This window comes from Chlorocebus sabaeus, chromosome 21 (assembly GCF_047675955.1).
Source record: "Chlorocebus sabaeus isolate Y175 chromosome 21, mChlSab1.0.hap1, whole genome shotgun sequence".
NCBI classification, from domain to species: Eukaryota; Metazoa; Chordata; class Mammalia; order Primates; family Cercopithecidae; genus Chlorocebus; species Chlorocebus sabaeus.
Window position 1 is genome coordinate 4,424,816 of NC_132924.1, and position 11,790 is coordinate 4,436,605.

Sequence of the window (11,790 nt, forward strand, 5' to 3'; positions counted from 1 at the left end):
TCATAAGCAGGAGCTAAACAATGAGTACACAAGGACATAAAGATGGAAACAATAGATAACAAGACTCCAAAAGGCAGAGATTGGGAGGAGGCTGATGGTCAAAACATTATCTACTGGTAGTGAGATGTGATCACAGCACTGCACACCAGCTGGGACAACAGAGTGAGACCATGTCTCAAAAAAAAAAAAAAAAAAATGATCTGTTGGGTACAAAGTTTACTATCTCAGAATAGTTACACTAGAAGCTGAATCTCACCATTATGCAATATATCTATTTGACAAATACGCACTTACACCCTCTGAATCTAAAATAAAAAACAAAGGAAGTTTATAGTAGTAGACACCTACATCTCTTAAAAAAAGATCTCGCCTGTGCATGGTGGCTCATGCCTGTAATCCCAGTACTTTGGGAGGCCGAGGCAGGTGGATTGCCTGAGGTCAGGAGTTCAAGACCAGCCTGGCTAACATGGTGAAACACCGTCTCTACCAAAAATAGAAAAAAAATTAGGGTATGGTGGTGCATGCCTGTAGTCCCAGCTACTCGAGAGGCTGAGGGAGGAGAATTGCTTGAACCTGGCAGGCGGAGGCTGCAGTGAGCCGAGATTGCGTCACTGCACTCTAGCCTGGGTGACAGAGGGAGACTCCAACTCAAAAAAAACCAAAAAGATCTGAAATAAACAACCTAACCTTACACACACACACACACACACACACACACACACACAAATAAGCAGAAGGAAAGAAAAAACAAAGATTAGAGCATAAATACATGAAATATTTAAAAAATTTTAATCGGCCAGGCATGGTGGCTCATGCCTGTAATCCCAGGAGATCTCTTGAGTTCAGGAGTTCAAGACCAGCCCACCCAACATAGTGAAACCCTATCTAAACTAAAAATACAAAAATTAGCCAGGCGTGGTGGCACGCTCCTGTAATCCCAGCTACTTAGGAGGCTGAGGCAGGAGAATCACTTGAATCCGGGAGATGGAGGTTACAATGAGCCAAGACTGTGCCACTGCACTCCAGCCTGGGCAACAGAGTGAGACTCTGTCTCAAAAAATAAAACAAAAACATTAATCAATTAAGCTAAGAGTTGATTTGGGGGAAAAAAGTCAAAATCAAAGCCCTTACCTTGACCTAGGACAAAAATAGAGAATATGTTAATAAAATAAGAAATGAAAGAGAAGACATTACAACTTATTACAGAAATAAACAGAATTATATGGGACTATTATGGACAATTGTACATCAACCAATTTGACAACTTGGAAGAAATGGTGAAATGACTAGAAACATATAACCTACCAAGACTGAATGGAGAATAAATGGAGAGTTTAAAGAGACTAATAACAAATAGAGAAACTAAAGAAGTAATTTTTCAAAACTCCAAAATATAGCCCAGGACCAGATTACTTCATGGGTAAATTCTACCAAACATTCAAAGAAATTTTAATATAAAACATCCTCAAATTCTTTGAAAAAATAGAAAAAAGAGGTAACACTTTCAGAGTCATTTTATGAGGCAGCATCCCCTTGATATCAAAGCAAGAAAATATACTTCCAAGAAGAAAATTATAGGCCAATATCCTTGAGGAACACGGTGCTTCAATTAAATTTAAATAAATCTGCTTACAAATATTCAATTCTCAGCAGAAGCTTTTCAAAATAAAGCAAATGTAAAAATTCTCACACTAGATTCTGGATAAACACTCATTTATAGCCTCTTTGTCAGATATTGTTACTGAAACTTACATTAATTGAGGAGTTTGCTTGAGCAGCAGTTTCTTCATCTGTTGGGAGCTGATATATCTGGATGCCATTGCTAATCAATTCACTCATTATCTTACTCTTAAACATCTGTAAATCATTTTTAGAAATTGTGTCTGCTTTGGTAATCAGTGGTACAATGTTCACCTATTGAAAAAGAAGACGAACAAAATCTCAGCATCAAGGATTCATCACTCATCCTGTAGTTTTTATAGTAAAGCTTCACAATCCCTGGCAACAAATTGCGTAACTAGATAATCACTGGCTGTCATGCCTTTCTTAAAAATTATTTTCCAAAACTATCAATACTTTTGAAGATTCATCTTTTATCCAAATTCAGGTTTAAAAGTCTTAACCTTGTTTCTCTTCTAAAAATCCCTTACACCTCTACACATATGGAGCTAGTAAAATGTAAATACCAGGACAAAGTAAATTATTTTTAATTTTATTTCTTATTAAGCTGAGTGATGAGACAAATTAAAATAACTTTCATCAAAATTGTGGAAGGGATTTTGCCTACATTCTACATCACTTTTTCCATCAATCAATCTTATTTAATGTCCCATTTTCACACACTCTTGCCCCACACCTAGATGTGTTTGCAGATAGATTTGCTTTTGCTTTTCAAAGATCACCTAAAAAGAATATAGACTGGTTACCATATTCTTTTCTTTCTTTTTCTTTTTCCTTTTTTTTTTTTTTTTGGAGACAGTCTTGCTCTGTCGCCCAGGCTGGAGTAGAATGGTGTAATCTAGGCTCACTGCAACCTCCACCTCCCAGGTTCGAGCAATCCCCTGTCTCAGCCTCCCGAGTAGCTGGGATTACAAGCGCATGCCACTACACCCAGCTGATTTTTGTATTTTTAGTAGTGACAGGGTTTCACCATGTTGGCCAGGCTGGTCTCAAACTCCTGACCTCAGGTGATCCACCCACCTTGGCCTCCCAAAGTGCTGGGATTACTGGTGTGAGCCACGGCACCCGGCCTGGTTACCATTTCTAAAGGCGTGTGTGTGTGTGTGTGCGCGCGCATGTGTGCGTGTATAAGAACACCATGCAAACAAATATGTTTATTTTTCTTTTGTAAAAAGACATTATTTCCATATGGGAAGTTAAATATTTGCATATTTGAGGTCGAATTTTTACCCACAAAGTCTTTTCCTAGTGCTTCAATATGATCACTCCTGTCCTTTGCATTTGCACTTAAATAACTAAACTTTTCAGAAAATAACAATATACAAAATTATAAAACGTCTTATTACTGGTAAAATATCTTATTAAATCATAGCTCCACAAAATCAACATCTACAATATAGTAGAAATATATGAATATAAATTTTAGGCAGACTGCTTTCGTTTTAGATTGCTCAAAGCACATTTTTAAAAAAATCCATGGACAGGCCGGGCGCGGTGGCTCATAGTCTATAATCCCAGCACTTTGGGAGGCCGAGGTGGGTGGATCAACTGAGGTTAGGAGTTTGAGACCAGCCTCGCCAATATGGTGAAAACCCTGTTTCTACTAAAAAATACAAAAATTAGCTGGGCATGGTGGTGGGCACCTGTAAACCCAGCTACTCAGAAGACTGAGGAAGGAGAATCGCTTGAACCCAGGAGGCCGAGGTGGCAGTGAGCTGAGATCAAGCCACTGCACTTCAGCCTGGGTGACAGAGACTCCATCTCAGGAAAAAAAAAAGAGAAAGAAATGGAAATGTTCTGTCAATAATTCTTCAAGTGTTCAAATGTAAGGGGAAAAGCATTCATTGCAAGGAGAACTGACCAACTTGAAAAAGAAGACAAGCAGGGCACGGTGGCTCATGCCTGTAACCCCAGCACTTTAGAAGGCTGAGGCCAGCAGATTACTTGAGCCCAGGAGTTCTGGACCCATCCAGACAATATGGCAAGATCCCCGTCTCTACAAAAAACTAAAAATGAGCCAGGCGTGTGGGCACACACCTGTGGTCCCAGATACTAGAGGCTGAGGTGGGAAGATCCCTTGAGTCTGGAAGGTCGAGGCTGCAGTGAGCCTTGGTCATGCCACTGCACTCCAGCCTGGGCAACAGAGGGAAGCCTTGTCTCAAAAAAAGAAAAAAGACAGTAGCTACATACTCTATATATTGGTTTTGTGAAAATTAGAGATTTTATATATCTGGAAAATGGCTTCATGAAAACAGGTGACCATGAAATTAAGAGTGTGTATCCTGGCCAGGCATGGGGGCTCACGCATGTGATCCCAGTACTTTGGGAGGTTGAGGCAGGCGGATCACCTGAGGTCGAGAGTTCAAAACCAGCCATTTCCAACATGGAGAAACCCCACCTCACCTAAAAATACAAAATTAGCTGGGCATGGTGGCTCATGCCTGTAATCCCAGCTACTCAGGAGGCTGAGGCAGTAGAATCGCTTGAACCCAGGAGGCAGAGGTTGCAGTGAGCCAAGATCGTGCCACTGCACTCCAGCCTGGGCAACAAGAGCAAAACTCCGTCTCAACAACAACAGCGTGTATTCCTGACTATTGAATGTACTACTAATTAAGAACTTGAAGCAGCTCTTAATTTAACTAGAAATCTAATTTATTTCAAGTACTTAATGACATCTGAGATTAAATACAAAGTCTCTTTTCAGTTTGAACAATACACAGTGAAAGTGGAGACTCCTTGGATAAAGAGAACCCAAATTAGAACTTTTTCTCTCTTCAACTAAATAAAGTTGTCTCCAACTAAGTAAAGTTGAAGACAGCATGTTTTGTTAGGGCTGAGTGCAGAAAAGAATCTGACAATATGACAATTTCTGTTATATCTATATTGGCCTTCTATGTTTTAAAAAGAAGATATACTTTTAACCCTTTTTTTTTTTTTTTTTTTTTTTTTTTGAGAGAGAGGGTCTGGCTCTGAGACCCTCTCTGCAGTATAGTAGCATGATCACAACTCACTGCAGCCTCAACCTCCCAGGCTGAAGCGATCCTCCCACCTCAGCCTCCTGAGTAGCTAGAACTACAAGTACATGCTACCATGCCTGGCTATTTTTTGTATTTTTTGTAGAGACAGGGCCTCACTATGTTGTTCAAGCTCATCTAGAACTTCCAGGCTCAGGAAGTAGGGTGCAAAGGGGACTCTAAAGTACTCTGGAAGCCAGGTGTCAAGTCTCAATTTGTCCAAGATATCCTGCCCAAGATATCTTGCCCAAGGTAACAATAACCTGTGTTGGGCAAGTCACTTAACCTGTGAATCTCTGACAAAGCAAGGAGAAGTAAACTCTTCTACGTTCTTTCTTCTGGAGAAGGAGTTCTCTCTTGTTGCCCAGGCTGGAGTCCAGTGGCGCAATCTCAGCCAACTACAGCCTCTGTCTCCCGGGTTCAAGCGATTTTCCTGCCTGGGATTACAGGTGCCCGCCACCATACCCGGCTTTTTTATTTTAAGGCTCTTGTTGCCCAGGCTAGAGTGTAGTGGTGTGATCTCAGCTTGCTGCAACCTCTGCCTCCTGGGTTCAAGCGATTCTCCTGCCTCAGCCTCCCACGTAGTTGGGATTACAGGCACCCACCACCACACCCAGCTAATTTTTTGCAATTTTAGTAGAGAGGGGGTTTCACTGTATTGGCCAGGCTGGTCTCAAACTCCTAAACTCAAGTGACCCACCCACATCAGCTTCCCAAAGTGCTGGCGTGAACCAGTATGTCCAGCCCTAGGTTCTATTCTAATTCAAAAAGTTTCATTATCTCAATGGGATAGTAAATAGATTGTACTTTAAGATACAGGGGAGGTAATAATCCAACATTTTGATATGGGGGAGGTAGTAATTCAACATTTTGTAAAACATGGCAACTTTTTGGTGGACTTGATTTTCAAATGCAGTGCACCCTTGAACAACACAGGTTTAAGCTGCGTGGGCCCACTTACATGTGGATCTTTTTCAACCAAATGCAGAATGAAACCTGCATATATGGAGGCTCAACTTTTCATATACCCAGGTTCTGCAGGGCCCACAGTAGGGACTTGACTATGCCAGGAGTTTGGTAAAAACAGGGGTCCTAGAACCCATCCCCTATAGTATATGTCCTATACATATACCATAGGACAACCGGACTATTTTTATAGTTTTAAGAAACATAGATTTGCCAAGCCTATTAACCTTTCCAGATCATTTGTACTATGCTTACACAGAAACTCTTCTTTTTTTTTTTTTTTTTTTTTTTTTTTTCAGAAACTCTTCTTAGAAGGGGTCTAATATATAGGAAATACTTACATAGAATATTTTGCATATTAGGACCAGGCACAGTGGCTGATGCCTGTAATCTCAGCACTTTGGGAGGCTGAGGCAGGTGGATCACCTGAGGTCAGGAGTTCAAGACCAGCCTGGCCAACATGGCGAGACCCCGTCTCTACTGAAAATACAAAAGTTAGCCAGACATGGTGGCGGGCGCCTGTAATCCTAGCTACTCGGGAGGCTGAGATGGGAGAATCACTCGAACCCACGAGGCGGAGGTTGCAGTGAGCTGAGATCGCGCCACTGCACTCCAGCCTGGGTGACAGAGCAAGATTCCATCTAAAAAAAAAAAAAAAAAAAAAAAAAAAATCTGCATATTAGTTTCTCTTGCACAACTTCAAAATTGTTTTAAATGAACTCGTCTTTATGTCAGCAATATGCTACATTAAAACAATTAATATCCAAATATACAAACAAGTATATACAAGAAACTTATTATACTTAAAGGTACTTATTATCAAACACTGACCAAAAAAAGAACATCTCCAATCAATGGTGACAGCTACAACTGAGGACAAACTTTATTTCAGGAACATACATGTACCACTTTTCATCCTAACACTCATCTAGCAAAGTAGGTTTTTTTGGTTTATTTGTTTCTTTTTTGAGACAGGGTCTCTCTCTACCAACCAGGCAGGAGTGCAGTGGCACCATCAAGGCTCACTATGGACCTCGGCCTCCCAAGCTCAAGTGATCCTCACACCTCAGCCTTCCAAGAAGCTGGAAATACAGGCATGCACCACCATGCCCAGTTAATTTCTGTGTTTTTTGTAGAGGCAGGGTTTTGCCCTGTTGCCCAGGCTGGTCTGAAACCTAAGCTCAAGAGCTCTGCCAGGTGTCAGCCTCCCAAAGTGCTGGGATTATGGGTGTGAGCCACTGCACCAGGGCCTAAGTAGGTGTTAAAATCCCTAGTTAAGATGAGAAACTGAGGCATCATGAAGATAAGGCTACAAGTCTAAGAACTGAGAGGGCTGGAAGCCCACACAGATTCCTTAGATTTGAGCTCAGTGTACCAAACCAAGGGGGCAGGGAGTGCTAACTTAATGTTAACTGGCAGGCTGGTGCAGGTTTGCAGTAGAGTTTTCAATGATTTATGGGAAAATGGGGAATAGTAAGAATATGAAAGTAAACTTTTTTTTTTTGAGACCGAGTCTCGCTCTGTCACCCAGGCTGGCGTGCAAGGGTGCGATCTCAGCTTACTGCAACTTTGGCCTCCAGGGTTTAAGTGATTCTCCTGCCTCAGCCTCTGGAGTAGCTGGGATTACAGGTGTATGCCACCACGCTCAGATAATTTTGTATTTTTACTAGCGATGGGCTTTCAGCATGTTGGCCAGGCTGGTCTGAAAGTAAACTTTTCCATATAGCTAAATGATTCCCCATTTAAAGATCTTTTATTCTGAGAGATTCTGTTCTTTCAAATTCTTTGAATAGAAATACGCTTTCGTTAAATGAAATGATGGTGATAGGAGATAGTGGTGTGTTACTCTTTTTATTGGCTGTACCCGGTAGAATTTAAAAATCAGCATTTCTATTGTAGCCTCCTAATTCGGGGAAAATATTTCTTCAGAAATCTAAAACTCTGGAACTTCCCATCATTATGCCTCCCCAGAATAATAGAGGACTTTACACACAGATGCCCCTCAAGATTCTCTCATTAATCTCTACCTTATTCTGTTTGGATTAAGACATTTAGGGATTGTGAAATGAGAAGAAAGTGAGTTTAAGCAATCCAAAACCACGTGGTGACTCTGGATCCTCGAAGATTACTTTCTTCGGAATCTTTTTCATCTGTTAACTTTCCTCTGGGCTCAAACTGTCTTTTCCTAAAACAGTCACATCTTTGAGTAGTACTGCTACATGGCAATCACTATCATAATAAACTAACTTGAGGTCTCCAATAATCAGCTTTCATTTAAAGTCTCTTTCAGGTTGACAAAATAAAAACTTTCAATGTTTTGTCTACCCATTTCCAAAAGAAAATGAGTCTACATATGTACATCTATCTGTGATTATATATGTATATACACACATGTGATTTTGATCAGCCTGTTTATAAACTACTTGCAAAACAAGTTGATTTGTAAATTCATTTATTAAACAATTAGTGTATAAACTACTTAATTTTTGCAAGTAGTTTATAAACAGGCTCATCAAATTGAACAAATTTCTTAAAATAATTTCACTGTATAGAGAGCAAATAAGTTATTTACTCTTCTTATTGGCATATCTTATTTTTACCCATCCTCCTTTAGCAAGCATCTACGTTAAACTATTTTATGTCCAAAGCTATACAATGAAACACTACTTTCAGTCACAACATATTAAATTCACATTGAAAACTATAAAGAGATCCAGTTACTTTTAGTCTTACAAGTTCTTATACATACTTTTAATATACTACTTGATGTTTTATGGTGCACACACAGCTCTTGCAGGATATATAACTATGAGAATACTTAGAGTATATGCTTATTAAATGGTTCAAAACTCTCTTTTTTAAAGAAAAGTCCATTCTTATTTTTATTTTATTTTTATTTTTTGAGATGGAGTCTCACTCATGTCGCCCAGGCTGGAGTGCAATGGCGCGATCTCGGCTCACTGCAACCTCTGCCTCCTGGGTTCAAGAGATTCTCCTGCCTTAGCCTACCGAGTAGCTGGGACTACAGACATGCACCACCAAGCCCAGCTAATTTTTGTATTTTTTAGTAGAGACGGGGTTTCACCATATTGGCCAGGCCTGTCTCAAACTCCTGACCTCGGTTGATCCGCCCGCCTTAGCCTCCCAGAGTGCTGCAATTGCGGCGTGAGCCAGCGCGCCCAGCCAAGAAAAGGCAATTTTAAGAACTTAAAATTCTTAAGGGCGGGCGCAGTGGCTCACCGTGGTAACCCCACACTTTGGCAGGCCAAGGCAGGCGAATCAACCGAGGTCAGGAGTTTGAGACCAGCCTGGCCAACATGGAGAAACCCCCCCTATACTACAAATACAAAAATTAGCCTGGCATGATGGCGGGAGTCTGTAATCCCAGCTACTGGGGAGGCTGAGGCAGGAGAATCACTTGAACCCTGGAGGCGGAGGCTGCAGCGAGCCAAGATCGCGCCATTGCACTCCAGCCTGGGCGACAACAGGAAGACTCCGTCCCAAAAAATAGAACAACTTAAGCATACAGTAAAGTAATCTTTCCACGTCCCAATGTTAAAAGGTCCATTTATTATAGACTACTTATTTAAAAAAAAAAATCTAAAATTGGTAAAAATTCTGCTAAAATTCCATATTAAACTAGGATCAAAAGTTATTTTTAGCTCTTCTTGTTTCTTAAATACCTGAAATGTGCTGTTACATGTTTTCCTTATGTATTTATTCATTCAACTAGCTTTGGGTGAAAGGTACTTACAAGTTTAAAAGTCCTTTCTGACAGTGGAAATAACAAAAATATTTGCATAAAAGACACTCAATGGTTCTCAAAGAGTATCTGAGAGTCCAATCAGCCTATTAACTTTGTTCTGAATAACCAACAACAAATGCGAGCTTTTTGTCACATCCGTGTATTTTCCCCTGTAACCTGATACCTACATTTTAAATGCATTTTTAAAATATTTCATTTGGCCCTATGACAATTATTTCCCCTGTAAAAAGCTACAGGAATTTTGTTTAAGAGCAAATGAGATAAGAGTATCTGGTCCATGAAAAAAGCTAAGTGGAAAGATCAGCTCCCTAAAGTTTGTAACCAATAACAAGACAAACTCCAATGCTACCTTGTTCATGTAATCAACAATATGTGAGTCGAAATAAACTAGTGAGCTATACATTTCTGATACATACCAATTTGCCAATCAACAGGAGGGGAAGAAAACGCTCAAATGTGACTACTGTTAACAAACATCTAAATATCAGACATAGTCTCTATTAAAATCGTAACCTACCAATTTTGAAATCATTCCTTCGACTTTTGTTATGTTTTTAATCACCCCGTTAAAAAAACAAAAACAGCCTCTTTTAAAATGTAAATTCCCCCCTTTTTCAAAGTAACTTGCCTAGGGAAATTTAACGCATTAAAATAAAACCTAACAGACAAACTAATTACAACATTAAAAAAAAAAAAACTAAAATGATCAGTAACACAAACCAATAGCTGCAGTTCAGCAAAGCGTATGCTTTTAATCTGTTATGGGTATCCTATTATACTAATAAGCAACAATGCTTAAAAGTCATCCCAATGCCTAAAACATCGCCATATACATACTTGTCCTTTATGCCAATGAAGCTTAAACTAGACTCAAACTCAGACCATTTGCCCCCTTCCTGACACACTGAAATATACGAGGGGGAATCCAAGAAATCAGATATGTTAAGTGCTGGTAACTTCTTCCAGAATAGGGTCAAATTCGAGTTTATCCGCAAATGTCACCGTCCCAGTAAGTCTGCAAATTCTCACCAGCGCTGGAGTACAAAGAGGCCTGACCACGGAAACACCTGACCCAGCATCACGAAGACAGTGGGAAACGCAACCCTCCTCGGGTCGGAGCCGGCCCCAGAGCCTCGGCTGCAGCGATGGCGGGGACAAGAGGTGGCCGCTGGTCTCGCGGGTGCGGCGGACAGGGTCCCACACCCCCGGCCGCCTCCCGACAACCAGGAAACCTGTCAAGCCGGCCGAGACCCACCCTCCGCAGCCCCCTCGCGCTCCTGCCCAGCCCGGCCCCAGCCCGCCCGACCGCTCCCCGTCTGCCCCGGCCTCCCGGCTGCACTCTGCCACCTCATTCCTCCCCGGCTGCCTCGCGGCACCGCCACCTCCTCCCCGCGACCTGGGCTCGGGTCGCCCCCCGCCCGGCTCGACCACGTCAGTACCCCCCGCGGCCTCCAGTCCCGAGCTCCAGCCGCGCGCTCCCCAGCCTCGGCCTCCGCGCTCGCCCCGCTCGGCCGCTCCCGGCCCCACTCCCCAACGCCGGCTACCTGGAGGCAAGCGCAGCGGAGCACTTCATCCAGGGTCCCAGGTCGCAGAGGGCCGGTGGTCCCGCTTCTTCTCCAGCTCCACATGGTAAGCGCAGATGGAGAGCAGGATCCCGGCGGCACTGCACGCAGCATGTCGGTTACCCTCTCCCACCGCCGTACCGACACTCTCAGCAGGACGGGCGCCGCCACCTTCCTCCCTCCGCCGCTGCCGCCGACTCCGCCTTCCTCCGCCTCCCTCCGCCTCCATCCCAGCCCGTCTGGGTCCCACACAGCCGCCACCGCAACAGCCACCGCAACAGCCACCGCCGCCGCCGCCTCGCCCCATTGGCTCGGTCGCCCGCTCCAGCCCCGCCCCGACAGGCGTGCGCCCCAACCGCCCCGAACCTAGTGAGGCCTGCAGGGCGGGGAAGGCGAGCGCCGGCGCGGAGGGAGGGGGCAGAGCACGCAACCGCCGGGACGCCGGATGGCCGGCGGAGACAGAGGATGCCGGGCGAGGCGCGCTCCAGGCTTGGGGCCTGGGGAGGGGTGGGGCCCGGGGGGAGAGGGGCGGGGCGGGGAAGGGCGGGGTCTGGAGGGGCGGGGCGGGGCTGGGCGAGGCCGGGCGGCTAGCGCAGGAGGGACTTAGGGGACCGGTGCAAGCAACACATTGCAAGGATGCTACTGTGGGTGACTGGGCGAGACCTCGGCCCCTCCCTCCGAATTCCCATCCTTTTTCCCTTTTTCGTCGTTATCACTTGATATTTCTGACCCAATCCAAATCAACCCTGGCCAATGCTCGGAACTTTAGAGCCACACTCCTATGACCTCATCTTCCCACTAC

At 43.5% G+C, this 11,790-nt stretch overlaps 1 protein-coding gene across 31 annotated transcripts in view; it reads right to left on the reverse strand.

Annotated features, from left to right (window-relative positions):
• Positions 1 to 11,475, reverse strand: part of LOC140709624 (argininosuccinate lyase-like) — an 82,898-nt gene extending 71,423 nt beyond the window's left edge. For 28 of the 31 annotated variants that reach the window (XR_012090220.1, XR_012090225.1, XR_012090228.1 and 25 more), the window contains exons 1-2: positions 10,971 to 11,475; positions 1,753 to 1,914 (exon numbers count right to left, since the gene is read on the reverse strand). The gene's annotated coding sequence lies outside the window, so the exon portion shown is untranslated. The remainder of the gene's footprint in view (positions 1 to 1,752; positions 1,915 to 10,970) is intronic. The other 3 variants (XR_012090210.1, XR_012090209.1, XR_012090208.1) reach the window with 1 other exon arrangement.
• Positions 11,476 to 11,790: the final 315 nt, after the last annotated feature.